Source organism: Oncorhynchus mykiss, chromosome 6, assembly GCF_013265735.2.
Source record: "Oncorhynchus mykiss isolate Arlee chromosome 6, USDA_OmykA_1.1, whole genome shotgun sequence".
NCBI lineage: Eukaryota > Metazoa > Chordata > Actinopteri > Salmoniformes > Salmonidae > Oncorhynchus > Oncorhynchus mykiss.
In genome coordinates, this window is record NC_048570.1 from 50,100,032 (window position 1) to 50,123,228 (window position 23,197).

Below are 23,197 nucleotides of genomic sequence, written 5' to 3' on the forward strand. Positions count from 1 at the left end.
CATCGATCCAGATGGTCAAGGTTATGAGGGAGTGGAGGTCCATGGGCAGCTCCTGGGCTGCGAGCCCATCTTTGATCAACTCTGATAATCCGTGAAGGAACATGTTGAACAATGCTTCTGGGTTCCAGGTACTCTCAGCCACCAATGTACAAAAATCCACTGTGTCGTCTGCCACACTACGGGAGTCTTGACGTAGCTGGAGCAGTTTACGAGCAGCCTCTCACCCGTACAATGGAGAATCGAACACCTTCCGTACTTCCGCCACAAACTCCTTCAGACTGAGGCAGACGGTAGACTGTTGCTCCCATACCGCTGTAGCCCAGGCGATTGCCCTCCTGGACATCAGCATTATGAGGTACGCTATCCTCAAGTGGCCCGAGGGGAACGACGAAGGCTGCAGCTCGAAGGTGAGGAAGCACTGGGAGAGAAAGGCCCGGCAGTTTCCAGAATCTTCAGCGTAGCGCTCCAGAGGTGGTAAGAGGGTTTCTCGAGACACTGGGGTAGGCTGGGAAGAAGCGCCGCTGGTGGTGGTGTTGCTGAGAGTCTGGGGAATTACTGGAGTGGCTTGCTGCCTTGAGGGGAATCCACGGAATCGCTCCAGCAATGTATTGAATGCATGGTCATGTCGTTCTGCCAGGGTATGGAGTCCTTCCATAAGGCATTGCAGTAACTCCTTGTGTCTTCCAATGGTGGCTCCTTGCTGGAAGACAGCATTGTGGAGCTGGTCTGAGTCTGCTTGGATCAGTCATGGCCAGTTTGTACTATCACGACTCAGGATATGACCCATATGCAGACACAAGAGGCGGATAGTACAGTTCTCAGGCAGAGGTTCGTTATCAGGTCAGAGTCAGGCAGGTACAGGACAGCAGGCAGGCTCGGGGTCAGGTTAGGCAGAGGTTCGTTATCAGGTCAGAGTCAGGCAGGTACAAGACAGCAGGCAGGCTCGGGGTCAGGGCAGGCAGAATGGTCAGAACCTGGAAAACTAGGAAACAAACACTTTAGAAACAGGATAACAGGAAAGCACTCGTTAAACCTGACAAGGCGAACTGGCAATAGACAAACTGAGAACACAGGTATAAATACTCAGGGGATAATGGGGAAGATGGGCGACACCAGGAGGGGAGTGGAGACGAGCACAACGACAGGTGAAACCGATCAGGGTGTGACAGAAGCTAGAAACCACAAGTGTCTATCCAGATAATGAAAAGGCACCCACAAAAGAAAGTTCAAGGAACTTATTTACATATTACATTTTATTTGCAGTGTGCATGGTCATGAGCAAAGTCATTATAGACTATCATTTCACTTCCCTTGTGAGAACCATGAGCACGAGCTTACTTGGCTTTGCTGTACCGCAGCCAAAGCCTGCCAAAAGCCTATTTTAACCATTTCAAAGATGACTGAATTACAGTTCATATAAGCAAATCAGTCATTTGAAATAAATTAATTATGCCCTAATCTATGGATTTCCCATGAATGCGAATGCAGATATGCATCTTTGGTCACAGATACCTTAAAAAGGGTATCAGAACACCAGTCAGCATCTGGTGTGACCATCTGGTGTGATCATCTCCCTTGCAGAGAGTTGATCCGGGTATTGGTTGTGGCTACCACTCCTCTTCAATGGCTGTGCAAAGCTACTGGATATTGTCGGGAGCTGGAACACACTGTTGTACGTTGATCCAGAGCATCCCAAACATGCTCAATGGTGATATGTCTGGTGAGTATGCAGGCTGTAAAGGTTTTTCCTCCTCTTCGTCTGAAGAGGAGAGGCGAGAAGGATCGGAGGACCAATGCGCAGTGTGGTAAGTGTCCATGGTTGTTTATTTAAAAACAAAACCGAAACAGTACCATGTGGCGAACAAACACAGACATGGAAACAATCACCCACAAAACAACAGTGAAACCCAGGCTACCTAAGTATGATTCTCAATCAGAGACAACTAACGACACCTGCCTCTGATTGAGAACCATACTAGGCCGAACACAGAAAACCAACCTAGAAACACAAAACATAGAATGCCCAACCAACTCATGTCCTGACCAACTAAAACAAACAAATAACACAAGAACTAGGGTCAGAACGTGACACAGGCCATGGAAGAACATTTTCAGCTTAGAGGAATTGTGTAAAGATCCTTGCGACATGGGGTTGTGTATTATTATGCTGAAATATGAGGCGATGGCATGGATGAATGGCACGACAATGGGCCTCAGGATCTCATCACGGTATCTCTGTGCATTCAAATTGCCATTGATAAAATGCAATTGAGTTTGTTGTCCGTAGCTTATTCCTGCCAGCGAAGAGGAGCATTTGCCCACTGAAGTCTGTAACGACTTCAAACTGCAGTCAGGTCAAGACCCTGGTGAGGACAACAAGCACACACATAAGCTACCCTGAGAAGGTTTCTGATAGTTTGTGCAGAAATTCTTCAGTTCTGCAAACCCACAGTTTCATCAACTGTCTGGGTGGCTGGTCTCAGACGATCCCTCAGGTGAAGAAGCCGGATGTGGAGGTCCTGGGCTGGCTTTGTTACACGTGGTTTGCGGTTGTGAGATCGGTTGGACATATTGCCAAATTCTCTAAAATTATGTTGTTGATGGTTTATGTTAGAGAAATTAACATTCAATTCTCTGGCAACAGCTCTGGTGGACATTCCTGCAATCAGCATGTCCATTATTATTATTTTTAATTCTTCAAGCTCTGTCGAATTGGTTGTTGATCATTGCTAGACAAGCATTTTTAGGTCTTGCCATAGATTTTCAAGCAGATTTAAGTCAAACTGTAACTCAGCCACTCAGGAACATTCACTGTCTTCTTGGTAAGCAACTCCAGTGTAGATTTAACTTTGTGTTTTAGGTTATTGTTAAACGCCCCGTTAAGGTTATTGGTCACGCCCTGACCTGAGATATATTTTTTCCTTACATTTTGGTTAGGTCAGGGTGTGACTAGGGTGGATACGCTAGTTTTTGTATTGTCTAGGGGTTTTGCATTGTCTAGGGTTTTTGTAGGTCTAGGTATTTGTATGTTTATGTTTATGGTGGCCTGATATGGTTCCCAATCAGAGGCAGCTGTTTATCGTTGTCTCTGATTGGGGATCATATTTAGGTATCCATTTCCCTTTGGTGTTTGTGGGTTCTTGTCTATGTGTAGTTGCCTGTCAGCACACATTTGTATAGCGTCATGTGTCGTTTTGTTATTTTGGTTAGTTTGTTCAGGGTTCATGCTTAATAATTTATTAAAGAATGTACGCATACAACACTGCGCATTGGTCCGATCCTACGACGAATGTGACACCCAGTGTCCGGTGGTAAGTACACTGGACCAGGTTATCCTCTAGGATTTTGCTTTTGTTTAGCGCCAATCCATTCATTTTTTTTATCCTTAAATATTCCCCAGTCCTTAATGATTACAAGCATGCCCAAAACATGATGCAGCCACCACTATGCTTGAAAATATGAAGAGTGGTACTCGGTAATGTGTTTTGTTGAATTTGGCTCAAATATAGCACTTTGTATTCAGGAGAAAAACTGAATTGCTTTGCCACATGTTTTGCACTATTACTTTAGTGCTTTGTTTCAAACAGGATGCATGCTTTGGAGTATTTTTATTCTGCACAGGTGTCCTTCTTTTAACTCTGTCCATTATGTCAGTATTGTGGCGTAACTACAATGTTGTTGGTCCATCAGTTTTTAATTTTTTTTTATTTAACCAGGCAAGTCCGTTAAGAACAAATTCTTATTTACAATGATGGCCTACCCCGGCCAAACCCGCCCTATGGGACTCCCAATCACAGCCGGATGTGATGCAGGCTGGATTCGGACCAGGGACTGAGATGCAGTGCCTTAGACCACTGCACCACTCGGGAGCCCAAAACCAGCCATTAAAACCTCATGGTGAAATTCCTGAGCAGCTTCCTTCCTCTCTGGCAACTGAGATATGTTGGAAGCCTGTATCTTTGTAGTGACTGGGTGTATTGATACACCATCCAAAGTGTTGTATCCAACAAACAATAGTTGCCCTAAATTCAAAAACCTCCCTGGTCTTTGTGGTTGAATCTGTGTTTTAAATCTACTGCTCGACTGAAGGACTTTAAAGATAATGTGTGGGGTACAGAGTTGAAGCGGTCATTATAAAACCATGTTAAACCATTTTTGCACTCAGTGTGAGTCCATTTAACTTATTATATGATTTGTTTAGATATTTAAATATTTACTCCTGAACTTATTTATGCATGCCACAAGAAAGGGATTGAATACTTGACTCAAGACATTTATATTTTCATTATTAATTTGTACAAATTTCGAAAAACATCACTCCAACATGACATAATGGGGTACTGTGTGTAGGCCAGTGACAAAAAAAAATCTAAATTTTATCCATTTTAAATTCAGGCTGTAACACAACAAAATGTGGAAAAAGTCAAGAGGTGTTAATACTTTCTGAAGGCGCTGTAACATTAGCAAGATACTGTAGCTACAGCAGCTGTCAGTGCCCTATTTGTTGATGTTTATCAACTCCACGTCGAAATTCCCACACAGAATTCGTGAATATGTATAAGTAGCCTTCGTCATTCCTCGGAAGTGGAACCTAAACGTGCATTTCCTCTTTATGACAGTAAATTACTTCCAAATAGTGGTGGAAACTCAAGTGGCGCAGCAGTCTAAAGCACGCCAACTCAGTGCTAGAGGTATCACTACAGACCCTGGTTCGATTCCGGGCTGTATCACAACCGGCCCTGATCAGGAGTCCCATAGGGCGGCGCACAATTGGTCCAGCGTTGTTCGGGGAGGGTTTGGCCGGGATAGGCAGTCTTTGTAAAATAAGAATTTGTTATTAACTGACTTGCCTAGTTAAATTAAGAAAAAAGAAATCAATGGACTAGGACAAGAATATTATGTGCTCCCAGACGAATTGTAGTTGACAATGCAGACTGTTAACCTTGAGACAAATCAATGATTGGCCAGTGGGTGGCCAAGCCCTCGTCACCCCTAAAACTGATTTATTCATCAAAATCAGCCCGTCTGTGCCAACGCTAGCTATTTGACACACCCCTGACCTATGGCACTACCACCAACACTTAGATTTACCATTGCGTTAGGTTCGTTAAAATAGAACCTTGGATGTTTTTGTTTTACTGTTGCTAATACTCGTTACTAAAGCCTATACTATTTAATAAACTGTAGTACCAATCCACAATGGAAGAGGAAGAGAATATTCATGACCCCAGCCGAATTAGAGTTGATGACAATGCAAAGACTGTCAATAACATACATAATTTGAAAGAAACACATGCAGTATTAAGCCATGGAATGCATTGATTGGCCAGTGAGTGGCCAAGCCCTCCTCACACCTACAACTTATTTTTTCATCAAAACCCAGCTCATTTTTCACCACTGCCAGGTATTGCACTCCTAATTCCGTCTGTGCAAATACAAAAAATATTTCTGATACACCTCCAGACCTATTGCTTTACCATTGCGTTAGGTTTGTTAAAAATTGAGCCCCTAATGTCTTTCAAAATTATATTCAAAAAAGCGTGTAAATGAAATAGTAGCCTACAGCTACATTTCTACAGTTTTAAAAGGAAACACATAGAAACAGGTGTTTCCACACATCTGACTTAATTTAATAAAATATAGCCTACCCTTTGATTTGAAAGAAAATGACCTTAAATAACGTAATGATGTAAGGGGTGCGTAACTGGTGGCAGGGAAGTCAGACGCAGGAGAGCAGAACTAGGTAGTGGCCGGAGAAGTTTAATAATAAAACCAACAGCCTCAGAATACAAAATAAATGGGTACAAAACCAGTCAAACATGTGCACAAGCACTTACAACAAACAATACCGCACAAAGACATGGGGGGAACAGAGGGTTAAATACACAACAGGTAATGAGGGAATGAAAACCAGGTGTGTGAGAAAAGACAAAACAAATGGATCGGTGATGGCTAGAAGATCGCCGACCTCGGCCGCCGAACACCGCCCGAACAAGGAGAGGAACCGACTTCGGCAGAAGTCGTGTCAAATGATGACAAAAGTGCATAGATCTTATTATTTTTTAAATCTATAAGGACCTTTTGCCAAAGCAATTGTTGTGAACTAACAAAGTAATGTTGACCTCATGGACATATAGCTGAGCATTACATAAATCTAATTGGGTGGCAGGTAGCTTAATGGTTAAAGCTTTGGGCCAGTAACTGAAAGGTTGCTAGTTTGAATCCCTGAGCTGACAAGGTGAAAAATGTGTCAATCTGCCCTTGACCAAAGCACTTAACTCTAATTATTCCAGGATTGTTGTCAGTAATGGCTAATACCTAGCCTTGACCCCAGTCTCTCCGGGGTTGTTGTGACATGAACAATTACATTTCTATCTCACATTTGTCTATTCAGTGAAACAGGACAAATATAAGAACCTCCTATTTGATAGAAATCAAGTGTTAATATCATGATTATTATGCTTCGGTGTTTACCTTTTTGTAATGTGGCAAGGTGCAGTGTTGAGGATAATCTGTTACAATTATTTTGCAAATGACAGAATGTATGAACGGATACATTGCGCAACAGTTGCCATTTCGACATTTGTGACGATCGGTATACATGTATTTGTGACGATCGGTCGATATTTCAAGCACGCGCCATATGCCAATATTAGAGTGCGATGTCATGTTCAGACTACAGCTACAGCAAATCCCCCCCGTTACTGAAAGTGGATTGGACCAGCGGCGCGAGGGGGGGGCGCGAAGGGGGGAGCAACGAAAAACTAGCTTGCTATCAGTCACAGCAGCCTCAGCTTGTCCCCGTTGCCAGGCATAGCTGCTGGACACAAATATTGTTAGGTGAAACTACTGCTTCGAGAACTTTCGATTTTTTTTGTAGCTTTTTGGTAATACAATTTAATGAAAAGGGAATACATTTGTCTGCTTTAATAAACTGTGGAAGGAAACTGATCATCTGGAAGAGGACAATTTTCAGGTGCGAGAGCGCTTTTTATGTTTTGTGTCCATATCAAATGTGTCTATCATGCATAGCCAGTATAGTCTGTCATATTATTTTGCAGGAGACTGACATTACATTTAGCTCAGAATTCTCATTCTGACATTGGGTGCGGATTGTGGTACCCAGTTTCGGATTAATGGGATACTGCTGCTTGTCATACAGGTCGCCGAGGCGCACATCATGCAGACATGTTACAAGAGCCTACTATAGGAGATGCAACAATTTATAGGTATAATTCACTAATTTTACATCACTCGTGTTACTATTTTTGACCTAATAAATAGACAATGGTAAGTCGATGTAAAGTCGTGAATCGTCGATGTACTGTTGTGCATGGGGGTGGATGGATTATGCGAGACATTTTCTATGCTTTTACATAACAACATAAGCGATGGAGAGATCGGTACAGGTCCCATTCAATGGTTAGCCAGGCTCTAAATAATGTTATGAAGCAGCTAGAAAGCTTCAGCTTTTAACCGAGCTTGTATCCCGGGCCATGCCTCCTTGCTCTAAATCATTCAATTGCCTTTTTATAAAAGCATATAGCTGATTTGATATGCATTATCTTATACACTACATGACCAAAAGTATGTTGACACCTGCCCATCGAACATCTCAGTCCAAAATCATGGGCATTAATATGGAGTTGGTCCCCCCTTTGCTGCTGTAACAGCCCTCTACTGGGAAGGCTTCAGGGACTTGCTTCCATTCAGCCACAAGAGAATTAGTGAGGTCAGGCACTGATGTTGGGCCATTTGGCCTGGCTCGCATTCAGCATTCCAAATCATCCCAAAGGTGCTCGATGGGGTTGAGATCATGGCTCTGTGCAGGTTAGTCAAGTTTTTTAAACCATTATTTAACTAGGCAAGTCAGTTAAGAACAAATTCTTATTTACAATAACAGCCTACTCCTAACCCAGACGACACTGGGCCAATTGTGCACCGCTCAATGGGACTCCCAATCACGGCAAGTTGTGATCCAGCCTGGAATTGAACCAGGGTCTGTAGTGACACCTCTAGCACTGAGATGCAGTATCTTAGACCATTGTGCCACTCGGGAGCCCAAGTTCTTCCACACCGGTCTCGACAAACCATTGCTGTATGAACCTCACTTTGTGCACAGGGGCATGTCATATTGAAACAGGAAAGGGCATTTCCCAAACTGTTGCTGCAAGTTGGAAGCACAGAATCGTCTAGAAAGTTAATGTATGCTGTAGCGTTAAGATACAGTTGGCACTATGCATTCGGGCAGGTACTGTAGCATTCTTCTTGCATCCACCAAACCCAGATTCTTCCATCTTCATCAATCCATAGAACGCATTTCCACTGCTCCAGAGTCCAATGGCGGTGAGCTTCACACCACTCCAGCCGGCACTTGGCATTGCACATGGTAATCTTATGCTTATGTGCGGCTGCTCGGCCATGGAAACTAGTTTCATGAAGTTCCCGAAGAACAGGTATTGTGCTGACATTGCTTCCAGAGGCAGTTTGGAACTAGTGTTGCAGCTGAGGACAGGTGATTTGTATGCGCTTCAGCACTCTGCGGTCCCATTCTGTGAGCTTGTGTGGCCTACCATTTCACGGCTGAGCCGTTGTTGCTCCTAGACGTTTACACTTCACAATAACAGAACTTACAGTTGACCGGCGCAGCTCTAGCAGGGGAGAAATTTGATTGGAACTGGAACTGTTGGAAAGGTGGCAACTTATGACGGTGCCATGTTGAAAGTCACTGAGCTCTTCAGTAAGGCCATTCTACTGCCAATGTCTGTCTATGGAGATTGCATGGCTGTGTCCTCGGTTTTATACACTTGTCAGCAACTGGTGTGGCTGAAATAGCCGAATCCAATACATACTATATATACACAAAAGTATGTGGACACCCCTTCAAATGAGTGGATTCGGCTATTTCAGCCACACCCGTTGCATTGCACTTATTTCAGAGCAGTTTCAGTTCCATAACATGTTAGATGTGTTTTATTTCATGGCTCTGCTCCAAAATTGTCTCTCCATAGAGGCCTAGAGGTAGTTCTGAGTGATAAACCAACATTTAGTTTTTGCGTTATTAAACAACTAATTGACCGACATTGGTTCATTTTTCATTTGTGAGCCCAACGCTTTCTCCAGACAGCTCTGCAGCTAGCCTAGCTAAATAGGATGACAGAACAGTATGGAGAGTAAAGTCATCATCTCATCTCTGCTAATCTTTGCAGAGATGAGATGATGACTATAAAAAGTACGCTGTACGCTGAACAAAAATATAAACCAGGGCAAGGTGACCGGAAACATGACCGAATACAAACAGTGTAGCTATTCCCTCCGCAAGGCAATCAAACAAGCTAAGCGCCAGTATAAAGACAAAGTAGTCGCAATTCAACGGCTCAGACACAAGAGGTATGTGGCAGGGTCTACAGTCAATGATGGATTACAAAAAGAAAACCAGCCCCGTCGCGGACCAGGCAGGATGTCTTGCTCCCAGATAGACTAACGTTTTTGCTCGCTTTGAGGACAATAAGGTGCCACTGACACGGCCCGCTACCAAAACCTGCGGGCTCTCCTTCACTGCAGCCGACGTGAGTAAAACATTTAAACGTGTTAACCCTCGCAAGGCTGCAGGCCCAGACGGCATCCCCAGCCGCGCGCTCAGTGCGTAGCAGACCAGCTGGCTGGTGTGTTTACGGACATATTCAATCAATCCTTATCCCAGTCTGCTGTTCCCACATGCTTCAAGAGGGCCACCATTGTTCCTGTTCCCAAGAAAGCTAAGGTAACTGAGCTAAACGACTACCGCCCCGTAGCACTCACTTCAGTCATCATGAAGTGCTTTGAGAGACTAGTCAAGGACCATATCACCTCCACCCTACCTGACACCCTAGACCCACTCCAATTTGCTTACTGCCCAAATAGGTCCACAGACGATGCAATCTCAACCACACTGCACACTGCCCTAACCCATCTGGACAAGAGGAATACCTATGTGAGAATGCTGTTCATCGACTACAGCTCGGCATTTAACACCATAGTGCCCTCCAAGCTCGTCATCAAGCTCGAGACCCTGGGTCTCGACCCCACCCTGTGCAACTGGGTACTGGACTTCCTGACGGACCGCCCCCAGGTGGTGAGGGTAGGTAACAAATCTCCATCCTTCTGATCCTCAACACTGGGGCCCCACAAGGGTGCGTTCTGAGCCCTCTACTGTACTCCCTGTTCACCCACGACTGCGTGGCCATGCACGCCTCCAACTCAATCATCAAGTTTGCGGACGACACTACAGTGTTAGGCTTGATTACCAACAATGACGAGACGGCCTACAGGGAGGAGGTGAGGGCCCTCGGAGTGTGGTGTCAGGAAAATAACCTCACTCAACGTCAACAAAATAAAGGAGATGATTCTGGACTTCAGGAAACAGCAGAGGGAGCACACCCCTATCCACATTGACGGGACAGTAGTGGAGAGGGTAGTAAGTTTTATGTTCCTCGGCGTACACATCACGGACAAACTGAATTGGTCCACCCACATAGACAGTGTTGTGAAGAAGGCGCAGCAGCGCCTCTTCAACCTCAGGAGGCTGAAGAAATTCGGCTTGTCACCAAAAGCACTCAAACTTCTACAGATGCACAATCGAGAGCATCCTGGCGGGCTGTATCACCGCCTGGTACGGCAACTGCTCCGCCCACAACCGCAAGGCTCTCCCGAGGGTAGTGAGTTCTGCACATCGCATCACTGGGGGCAAACTACCTGCCCTCCAGGACACCTACACCACCGATGTCACTGGAAGGCTATAAAGATCAAGGACAACAACCACCCGAGCCACTGCCTGTTCACCCCGCTATCATCCAGAAGGCGAGGTCATTACAGGTGCATCAAAGCATGGACCGAGAGACTGAAAAGCAGCTTTTATCTCAAGGCCATCAGACTGTTAAACAGCCACCACTAACATTGAGTGGCTGCTGCCAACACACTGACTGAACTCCAGCCACTTTAATAATGGAAATTGATGTAAAAATGTATCACTAGCCACTTTAAACAATGGCACTTAATATAATGTTTACATACCCTACATTACTCATCTCATATGTATATGTACAGTGGGGCAAAAAAAGTATTTAGTCAGCCACCAATTGTGCAAGTTCTCCCACTTAAAAATATGAGAGAGGCCTGTAATTTTCATCATAGGTACACTTCAACTATGACAGACAAAATGAAGAAGAAAATCACATTGTAGGATTTTTAATGAATTTATTTGCAAATTATGGTGGAAAATAAGTAATTTGGTCACCTACAAACAAGCAAGATTTCTGGCTCTCACATACCTGTAACTTCTTCTTTGAGGCTCCTCTGTCCTCCACTCATCTGTATTAATGACACCTGTTTGAACTTGTTATCAGTATAAAAGACGCCTCTATGGATTTTTTTTTCTAATTTTGTCTGTCATAGTTGAAGTGTACCTATGATGAAAATTACAGGCCTCTCTCATATTTAAGTGGGAGAACTTGCACAATTGGTGGCTGACAATACTTTTTTGCTCCACTGTATATCCTGTACTCATTTAAACTGCTGCATCTACTGCATCTTGCCATTATGTAATACATGTATCACTAGCCACTTTAAACTATGCCACTATGTTTATATACCCTACATCACTCATCTAATATGTATATACTGTACTCTACACCATCTACTGCATCTTGCCTATGCCTATGCCTTTTTCTAGCCCAGCTAGCTAGCTATCCTCTCCCAGGTTTGGCACATCTTAAGTCCCTCACTGCAAACGATATTGAATACTGTTTTATGCATAGTTTCCACAATCTTCCTGTAAGTGAAGTTATTATTGTTGGTATTACCATGCAGTTAGCTTAATAACATTGTTTGCTGTTAGCTAGCTCTTTGGATAACTTTGACTAACACAGTACGATCCGATGCCCATGTCAAAACTACTGTAATGTTTAACACAGCTAGAACTTGCTCACTGAATGAACACGAAAACATGTGCAAGTAGGTTTTTGACTGAACTATACAGATTTATTTTAGTCTAGCTAACTGCTTTGTTATTGTGGATATAATGCATTTAACAGTAGATCCGATGCCCCTGCCCATGTGAAAATCACTAATGTAGCATACAGCTGAATGAGCTCAAAAAAGTGTATTTTTGACCGGACTATATAGGCTTGTTAACATGATTGTGAGTATTTTATTATTGTTCCCTCTCAAATTGGTAGTATTAGCTTATAGTTTGTTCACTTCTTGATTAGTCTTTATCAAAAAAGCCATGAACAGTAGGCGCGCGGACGCATTCCCATGACGTTGTTTCAATATGGTTGCGGCCATATCTACAGTGCCTTGCGAAAGTATTCGGCCCCCTTGAACTTTGCGACCTTTTGCCACATTTCAGGCTTCTATTATTTTTTTGTGAAGAATCAACAGCAAGTGGGACACAATCATGAAGTGGAACAACATTTATTGGATATTTCAAACTTTTTTAACAAATCAAAAACTGAAAAATTGAGCGTACAAAATTATTCAGCCCCTTTACTTTCAGTGCAGCAAACTCTCTCCAGAAGTTCAGTGAGGATCTCTGAATGATCCAATGTTGACCTAAATGACTAATGATGATAAATACAATCCACCTGTGTGTAATCAACACACCAGGCAGGTCCGAGATACTGTTGTGAAGAAGTTTAAAGCCGGATTTGGATACAACAAGATTTCCCAAGCTTTAAACATCCCAAGGAGCACTGTGCAAGCGATAATATTGAAATGGAAGGAGTATCAGACCACTGCAAATCTACCAAGACCTGGCCGTCCCTCTAAACTTTCAGCTCATACAAGGAGAAGACTGATCAGAGATGCAGCCAAGAGGCCCATGATCACTCTGGATGAACAGCAGAGATCTACAGCTGAGGTGGGAGACTTTGTCCATAGGACAACAATCAGTCGTATATTGCACAAATCTGGCCTTTATGGAAGAGTGGCAAGAAGAAAGCCATTTCTTAAAGATATCCATAAAAAGTGTTGGTTAAAGTTTGCCACAAGCCACCTGGGAGACACACCAAACATGTGGAAGAAGGTGCTCTGGTCAGATGAAACCAAAATTGAACTTTTTGGCAACAATGCAAAACGTTATGTTTTGAAAGCAACACACCATCCCCACTGTCAAACATGGTGGTGGCAGCATCATGGTTTGGGCCTGCTTTTCTTCAGCAGGGACAGGGAAGATGGTTAAAATTGATGGGAAGATGGATGGAGCCAAATACAGGACCATTCTGGAAGAAAACCTGATGGAGTCTGCAAAAGACCTGAGACTGGGACGGAGATTTGTCTTCCAACAAGACAATGATCCAAAACATAAAGCAAAATCTACAATGGAATGGTTCAAAAATAAACATATCCAGGTGTTAGAATGGCCAAGTCAAAGTCCAGACCTGAATCCAATCGAATCTGTGGAAAGAACTGAACTGCTGTTCACAAATGCTCTCCATCCAACCTCACTGAGCTTGAGCTGTTTTGCAAGGAGGAATGGGAAAAAAATTCAGTCTCTCGATGTGCAAAACTGATAGACATACCCCAAGCGACTTACAGCTGTAATCGCAGCAAAAGGTGGCGCTACAAAGTATTAACTTAAGGGGGCTGAATAATTTTGCACGCCCAATTTTTCCGTTTTTGATTTTTTAAAACAGTTTGAAATATCCAATAAATGTCGTTCCACTTCATGATTGTGTCCCACTTGTTGTTGATTCTTCACAAAAAAATACAGTTTAATCTTTGTTTGAAGCCTGAAATATGGCAAAAGGTCGCAAAGTTCAAGGGGGCCGAATACTTTCGCAAGGCACTGTATCTAAGCTGGTACTAGGCACTCAACGTCTAATATTATGTTCTAAAAGTATTTCATAATGTCACGTTCAACAAGGTTACCTAGCATCGACATGTAAAACAATGTTATATGTTGATTTGAGTGCTTCAGTTCAAGTTGTGTATGATCTTATTCTTAGTATCTCAGACACATTTGCTTGACTAGTTATAGCCATAGAACCTGGTTGGTTAGCTACCTGCATTCATTCAGGGTAGTAACGTCATGAGTTGTGGTTATTGTCCATTGTTTAGCGAGCTAGCTACATATCTTAACAAAAGACTGCACTCTAATTTTGACAAAGTATTTTCATTTCAAGTTCTTTGGGGTCGGGGGCAGTATTTTCACATCCAGATGAAAAGCGTGCCCAGAGTAAACTGCTTGCTACTCAGGCCCAAATGTTAGGATATGCATATTATTAGTAGATGTGTATAGAAAACACTGTTTCTAAAACTGTTTGAATGATGCCTGTGAGTATAACAGAACTCATATGGCAGGCAAACACCTGATCCGACCAGGAAGTGGGAAATCTGAGGTTTGTAGGTTTAAGTCTTAGCCTATCCAATATACAGTGTCTGTGGGGTCATTGCACTTCCTAAGGCTTCCACTAGATGTCAACAGTCTTTAGAACGTTGTTTCAGGCTTCTACTGTGACGTGGGAGAGAATGAGAGCTGATTGAGTCATAGATCTGCCAGAAGGCCATGTGCTCAGCCAGGTACACGCCCGTGAGTTAGCGCCGTTCCCTTTAATTTCTAAAGACAAAAGAATTCTCTGGTTGAAACATTATTGAAGATTTATGATGAAAACATCCTAAAGATTGATTATATACATCTTTTGACATGTTTCTACGAACTGTAATATAACTTTTTTGACTTTGTCTGGACCTAGTGCCCGCGCATTTGGATTACTGTACTAAATGCGAACAAAAAGGAGGTATTTGGACATAAATGACAAACATTTATTGTGGAACTGGGATTCCTGGGAGTGCATTCTGATGAAGATCATCAAAGGTAAGTGAATATTTACAATGCTATTTCTGACTTTTGTTTACTCCATAACATGGCGGGTGTCTGTATTGCTTGTTTTGGTCTGAGCGCTGTACTCAGATTATTCCATGGTATGCTTTTGTCGTAAAGCTTTTTTGATATCTGACACAGCAGTTGCATTAAGAAGTATATCTTTAATTCCATGCATAAGTTGTATTTTCATCAACATTTATGATGAGTATTTCTGCAAATTGACATAGCTCTCTGCACTTTCACTGGATGTTTTGGAGGCAAAACAACGCGCCAATGTAAACAGATTTTTGGATATAAATATGAACTTTATCGAACAAAACATACATGTATTGTGTAACATGAAGTCCTTTGAGATCTGATGAAGATCAAAGGTTAGTGATTAATTCTCTCTTTCTGCTTTTTGTGATTCCTCTCTTTGGCTGGAAAAAGGACTGTTTTGTTGTGACTAGGTACTGACCTAACAATCGCATGGTATGCTTTTGTCGCAAAGCCTTTTTGAAATCGGACACTGTGGTGGGATTAACAACAAGTGTATCTTTAAAATGTTGTATAATACATGTATGGTTGAGGAATTGTAATTATGAGATTTCTGTAGTTTGAATTTGGCGCCCTGCACTGGATGAGAGGTTAAAGTTTACGTTAGCTGGCTGGCTTCCTAACGTTATGTCATGCATTGGGATTCATTGTTTACCTAGCCATCTAGCTAAATTTATTAACAAAAGACTCTCGTCTTAGTGTGCCAGAGCGCAGAATAACTGATGCCTTTTTGAAAGCTCAACACCCGTTGAATATGTTCGGTGTCAGTAAACGTCAGCAATAAAGCGTAATTAAATTGTTGCCAGCAGTACAGTTAGTCACCAACGCTCTGGATAACATGAAAAAAGCCTAACCAGCTCTGCAAGGGTGAGTAAAATGGTCAGTGGGGTGTTCTCTCATTAATGCTTGACTGTAGTTGTGACTTCAGAGCTTTCGGAACAACCCTACTTATTTGTCCAGAGCGTTCACTGTGTGCTCTGAACGCGAAACCACAGATAGAGAACAGCTCACTGAACATTACTCGCCCTCTCTCTGATGTCTAGAAGTAGCTGGCAAGATAGTACAGAACGGTTGGATCAACCCAAAAAAAGATGGGTGGGGTTAAGGCTTAAGATGGTGTGAACAATGCTGAATGGGTGTAGACAAAGGGCTCTTCAATAGTAGTACCAAAACATTGAATGACGGTTTTCTCAAAAGTGAGTTTAATGTTGATCAACTATCAAAGCAGAATTGGCGCCGGAGAAGAAGGCAGACGTTTTACGTGTCCCCAACCAATTGTTTTTTGTCTGTTTATTTGCGTTGTTAGTAACATTTTAAAAAAACGTATTTTGTACATAATGTTGCCGCTACTGTCTCTTATGACCAAAAATAACTTCTGGACATCAGGACTGCGATAACTCACCACTGTCACGTTCACGGTCTTCAAACTCCCTGTCATAAATGAGCCAAGGTGCAGCGTGCATGTAATTCCACATCCTTAATTGAAGTGAAACCTTCACAAAAAACAGGTAAACAGAAACCAAAAGTGACGCAACCGTGGCGCACACAAACACGCACAGAAAATAAATAATTACCCACAAACACAGTTGGGAAAAAGGCTACCTAAGTATAATTCCCAATCAGAGACAACGATAGACAGCTGCCTCTGATTGGGAACCATACCCCCCAAAAACAAAGAAATAGAAAACATAGAATGCCCACCCAAATCACACCCTGACCTAACCAAATAGAGAAATAAAAAGTCTCTCTAAGGTCAGGGCGTGACAACCATTGACTGTCAGAATCCTTTTTTTCCTTTAATAAGTCTGACGAGCCCAACGCAAACTTTAAACTGCTTTCTCGGGAACATGCCCAGATCCCCAAGATTTGCGTGAAGAGGACGCAGAGAAAAAGAGGCCAGAGGGTGGGCTGCCTTCTGAGAATTCGTAGGAGATCGAATAAACCCCCACTTCCTTCTATTCTGCTAACAAACGTGCAATCTTTGGAGAATAAAATCGATGACCTACGCGCAAGATTAAACTGGACATTCAAAACGGTAATATCTTATGGTTCACGGAGTCGTGGCTGAACGACACTGGTTATACTCAGGGGCGGTGGACTATGTATTTTTGTAAATGACAGCTGGTGAACAATATCTAAGGAAGTCTCGAGCTATTGCTCGTCTGAGGTAGAGCATCTCATGATATCTACCTAGAGAGTTTTCATCTGTATTTTTCATAGCTGTTTACATACCACCACAGACTGAGGCTGGCACTAAGACCGCATTGAATGAGCTGTATTCCGCCATAAGCAAACAAGAAAACGTTCATCCAGAGGCGGCGCTCCTAGTAGCCGGGGACTTTAATGCAGGGAAACTTAAATCTGTTTTACCACAGACTGGAATATGTTCCGTGATTCCTCCGATGGCATTGAAGAGTACACCACATCAGTCATTGTCTTCATCAATAAGTGCATCGATGATGTCGCCCTCACAGTGACCCTACGTACATACCCCAACCAGAAGCCATGGATTACAGGCAACATATCCACTGAGCTAAAGGCTAGAGCTGCCGCGTTCATGTAGTGGGACTCTAACCCGGAAGCTAATAAGAAATCCCGCTATGCCCTCGACGAACCATCACACAGGCAGAGCATCAATACAGGACTAAGATCGAGTCGTACTACACCGGCTCTGACACTCGTCGGATGTGGCAGGCTTGCAAACCATTATAGACAACAAATGGAAGCACATCCAAGAGCTGCCTAGTGACACGAGCCTACCAGATGAGCTAAACTACTTCTATGCCCGCTTCGAGGCAAATAACACTGAAACATGCATGAGAGCACCAGCTGTTCTGGAAGACTGTGTGATCACGCTCTCCGCAGCCGATGTGAGTAAAACCTTAATACAGGTCAACATTCACAAGGCCGCTGGGCCAGACAGATTACCAGGACGTGTACTGCGAGCATGCGCTGACCAACTGGCAAGTGTCTTCACTGACATTTTCAACCTCTCCCTGTCTGAGTCTGTAATACCAATATGTTTTAAGCAGACCACCATAGTCCCTCTGCCCAAGAACACTAAGGTAACCTGCCTAAATGACTACCGACCCGATGCACTCACATCTGTAGCCATGAAGTGCTTTGAAAGGCTGGTCATGGCTCACATCAACACCATTATCCCAGAAACCCTAGACCAACTTCAATTTGCATACCACCCCAACAGATCCACAGATGATGCAATTTCTATTGTACTCCACACTGCCCTTTCCCACCTGGACAAAATGAACACCTATGTGAGAATGCTATTAATTGACTATAGCTCAGCGTTCAACACCATAGTGCCCTCAAAGCACATTACTAAGCTAAGGACCCTGTGACTAAACACCTCCCTCTGCAACTGGATCCTGGACTTCCTGACGGGCCACCCCCAAGTGGTAAGGGTAGGTAACAACACATCCGCCACACTGATCCTCAACACTGGGGCCCCACAAGGGTGCATGCTCAGCCCTCTCCTGTACTCCCTGTTCACCCATGACTGCGTGGTCATGCACGCCTCCAACTCAATCATCAAGTTTGCAGACAACACAACAGTAGTAGGCTTGATTACCAACAATGAGAGGTGGTAATCTCTGAGTGTGGTGCCAGGAAAATAACCTCTCACTCAACGTCAACAAAACAAAGGAGATGATCGTGGACTTCAGGGAACAGCAAAGGGATCACCCCCAGATGCACAATTGAGAGCATAATGTTGGTCTGTATCACTGCCTGGTATGGCAACTGCACCACCCATAACACCACGGCACTCCAGAGGGTTGTGCGGTCTGCACAACACATCACTGGGGGAAAACTACCTGCCCTCCAAGACACCTACAGCACCCGATGTCACAGGAAGGCCAAGAAGATCATCAAGGACAACAACTGTGTTTTAGTCTATGCTGCTCTGACATTGGTCATGCATATATTTTGTAAATTGAAAAATTGTGGCTAAACCATAGACATTAAAACAAGTAGATAGTGATAGCGCTGACGTCATCTGTGTATTCCTATAGAAAACACACAATTTGAAGTGTGCCATATTGCTGAATAGGGCTGAATGTTCCCAAAAACATAATTAAGGATCATGGTAAAAGTGTTCGTAACTAGCAAAGGACCATGGTCGATGTAGTGGTTTTCATCCTGCCCGAGAGTCAACCTTAATGTCAATGGCATGAGGGCGCAAGCCTCCTCTTAGCCTGCCGGCCCGTGATTGGTCTGTGACAGCATGTGGTCCAATGTGACAAATGTCAATCAGAATGGATCGCAATTTCATTAAATATCTTGATTTGTTGCAAACCTTAAAATAATTCATGAATAAATAGCCATCATATTCATGCAAAAAGTCCTAATAATGGAATAAAAGCATGGTGATTTTTAGAATTTTGTAAAGTTAGTGTGCGAGAAGTGGAAAATGATTGCTTTCCATCAATAATGAGAAACCACCTGGTATTGACAAACTAGATGGAAAGCTATTAGGGATGGTAGAAGGCTATATTAACACTCCTATTTGCCACATCTTTTATCTGAGCCTGGAGAAAAAAAGTGTTTGTCCACAGACCTGGAGTGAAGCTAATGTCATTGCACTACCCAAAAATGGTAAAGCTACCTTTGCTGTCTCTAACTGCCGATCAATAAGCTTGCTGCCAGTTCTTAGCAAACTTATGGAAAAGATTGTGTTTGACCAGATACAATGCTATTTCTCTGTGAACAATTCAACAACTGACATTCAGCACGCTTATAGGGAACAACACTCAATATGTACTGTGCTGACAGAAATGACTAATCCTTGACTGAAATAAATTGATATAAGAAGATTGCGGGAGATGTATTGTTATATTTCACTGCAGCCTTCAATGTTATTGACAATTTGTTATAGAAAAAATGTATGTGTTATAGCTTAACATCTCATATCATGGATAGAGAGCTATCTATCTAATAGAACACCGGGGGTTTCATTAATGGAAGCTTCTCTAACGTAAAACATGTAAAGTGTGATATTCCATAATGGAGCTGGATTGCCATTTACTGTTTTCTATATTTACTAACGATCTACCGTTAGCATTAAACAAAGCCTGTGTGTCTATGTACGTAGATGATTCAACACTATACATGTCAGCACCCACAGTTAGTAAGCGAATGCTCCCACCACTGTCTCTCCCAAGCATCTTTGACCAGTGTTTTGGATTACTGCCCCCACATACTGCTTGTATCCACAGCAGTAATTTGCGAGTTGATAATCTCCCACTTGTTTAGTAAAGTGCAGCCAGGATCCATACAGTGAGCAAGTTCTCCTGTTTCTCTCTGTTTATCGTACTGGTGCATGTGTGATCAAGTGTATGTTGCTTGTGTGTGTTTGCCATTTCACTGGCGGAGCTTGTTTTCGGGAGACTGGTGTGGGTTGTGTTTGCGAACTAATTTTAGCTTACAACAAGCTTGTAGCATGGCTAATACTACACAGAAAAACACTGTAAAGCTCAATGTGGAAGAGAAATATGTATCAAGCACTACACTCCATGAACTATTGGACCAACAATCGATCTGCAGGAAAATAACTTGAAGTCCTTCCTGCAACTCTGTATGGATTTTACCAACAAAACAGGTGATCTGTTTAAGGATGTAATGGAATTTACACACAGTTTGGAATTTATGCAGGTGGAGGTAGAGGAGCTAAAAGGCGCAAATGTCATGAGCCAGACCGCATTCAAAACCATGTTTGGAAAATTGCAAAATCCTCAGACAACGCTTGACAAGCACTCCTTCCAAAAGTAGACCACCTCAAAAACCAATCATGGTGAAAAATAGAATTGAGGACGTTCTAATTTCACCTATGTTTAACCAGGTAGGCCAGTTGAGAATAAGTTCTCATTTACATCTGCGACCTGGCCAAGATAAAGCAAAGCAGTGCGACAAAAACAACAACACAGAGTTACACATGGGATAAACAAATGTACAGTCAATAACACAATAGAAAAATCTGTATACAGTGTGTGTAAATGAAGTAAGGAGGTAAGGCAATAAATAGGCCAATAGTGGCGAAGTAATTACAATTTAGCAATTTATACTGGAGTGATATATGTGCAGATGAGGATGTGCAGGTAGAAATACTGGTGTGCAAAAGAGCAGAAAAACAACTATGGGGATGAGGTAGGTAGTTGGTTGGATGGGCTGTGTACAGCTGTAGCGATCGGTAAGCTGCTCTGACAGCTGATGCTTAAAGTTAGTGAGGGAAATCTAAGTCTCCAACTTCAGTGATTTTTTTTTTTTTTTTTGCAATCTGATTCTAGATTTAACTTTGGATTAGAGATACTTAAAACCTCTCTGGGATAGGTTGAACGGTAGCGTCCCACCTGGCCAATATCCAGGGAAAATGCAGGGCGCCAAATTCAAATAAAATACTATAAAAATCTAACTTTCATTAAATCACACATGTAAGATACCAAATTTAAGCTACACTCGTTGTGAATCCAGCCAACATGTCAGATTTCAAAAAGGCTTTTCGGTGAAAGCATAAGATGCTATTATCTGATGATAGCACAACAGTAAACAATGAGAGAGTAGCATAGTTCAACCCTGCAGGCACGACACAAAACGCAGAAATAAAATATAAATCATGCCTTACCTTTGACGAGCTTCTTTTGTTGGCACTCCAATATGTCCCATAAACATCACAACTGGTCCTTTTTGTTCGATTAATTCCGTCCATATATATCCAAAATGTCAATTTATTTGGCGCGTTTGATCCAGAAAAACACAGGTTCCAACTTGACCAACGTCACTACAAAATATCTTAAGTTACCTGTAAACTTTGCCAAAACATTTCAAACTACTTTTGTAATACAAATTTAGGTATATTTAAATGTAAATAATCTATAAAATTGAAGACGGGATGATCTGTGTTCAATACAGGAAGACAACAAATTCAAGCATGCTTTCTGGTCTTGCGCCTCTATCAAACAGTACACATGACGTGACACTTGTTCAAGATGGCCGTACTTCTTCATTACACAAAGGAATAACCTCAACCAATTTCTAAAGACTGGTGACATGCAGAGGAAGCTAAGGAACTACAAACAAGTCCCTTAGAAATCTGGTTTCCCAATGAAAACCCATTGAATAGACAGTGACCTCAAAAACCAAAAAAATCGGAATGGTTTGTCCTCAGGGCTTTGCCTGCTACATCAGTTCTGTTATACTCACAGACATGATTCAAACAGTTTTAGAAACTTCAGAGTGTTTTCTATCCAAATCTAATAATATGCACATCTTATATTCTGGGGATGAGTAGCAGGCAGTTGAATTTAGGCACGCTATTTATACAAAAGGGAAAATGCTGCCCCCTATCCCGAATAAGTTTTAATGTGAGTCTGGAAGGAGAGTTTCCAGTGTAGCCAGACACCTAGGTATCTGTAGTTATCCACATATTCTAAGTCAGAACCGTCCAGAGTATTGATGCTAGTCGGGCAGGCGGGTGCGGGCAGCAATCGGTTGAAGAGCATGCAATTAGTTTTACTAGCATTCAAAAGCAGTTGGAGGCATTGAAACTCGTTTGGAGGTTTGTTAACAGTGTCCAAAGAAGGGCCAGAAGTATACAGAATGGTGTCGTCTGCGTAGAGGTGGATCAGAATTGCAGCAGCAAGAGCGATATCATTGATATATACAGAGAAAAGATTTGGCCCGAGAATTAAACCCTGTAGCACCCCCATAGACTGCCAGAGGTCCGGACAACAGGCTAGAGGTCGACCGATTTATGATTTTTCAACGCCGATACCGATTTATTGGAGGACCAAAAAAGCCGATACCGATCAATCGGACGATTTTTATTTAGTTATTTGTAATAATGACAATTACAACAATACTGAATTAACACTTATTTTAACTTAATATAATACATCAATAAAATCAATTTAGCCTAAAATAAATAATGAAACATGTTCAATTTGGTTTAAAATAAACAAAGTGTTGGAGAAGTAAAAGTGCAATATGTGCCATGTAAGAAAGCTAACGTTTAAGTTCCTTACTCAGAACATGAGAACATATGAAAGCTGGTGGTTCCTTTTAACACGAGTCTTCAATATTCCCAGGTAAGAAGTTTTGGGTTGTAGGTATTATAGGAATTATAGGACTATTTCCCTCTATACCATTTGTATTTCATTAACCTTTGACTATTGGATGTTCTTATAGGCACTTTAGTATTGCCAGTGTAACAGTATAGCTTCCGTCCCTCTCCTCCCTGGGCTCCAACCAGGAACACAACGACAACAGCCACCCTCGAAGCCGCGT

The 23,197-nt window shown here is 42.5% G+C and overlaps 1 protein-coding gene across 4 annotated transcripts in view; it reads left to right on the top strand.

Moving 5' to 3' along the window:
* The first annotated feature begins 6,760 nt into the window (after window positions 1-6,760).
* The window catches only part of LOC110526093 (dematin), a 90,339-nt gene continuing 73,902 nt past the window's right edge, over window positions 6,761-23,197 (top strand). For 2 of the 4 annotated variants that reach the window (XM_021606711.2, XM_036980383.1), the window contains exon 1: window positions 6,765-6,976. The gene's annotated coding sequence lies outside the window, so the exon portion shown is untranslated. Of the gene's footprint in view, window positions 6,977-23,197 lie in introns of all 4 variants that reach the window. The other 2 variants (XM_036980384.1, XM_036980385.1) reach the window with 2 other exon arrangements.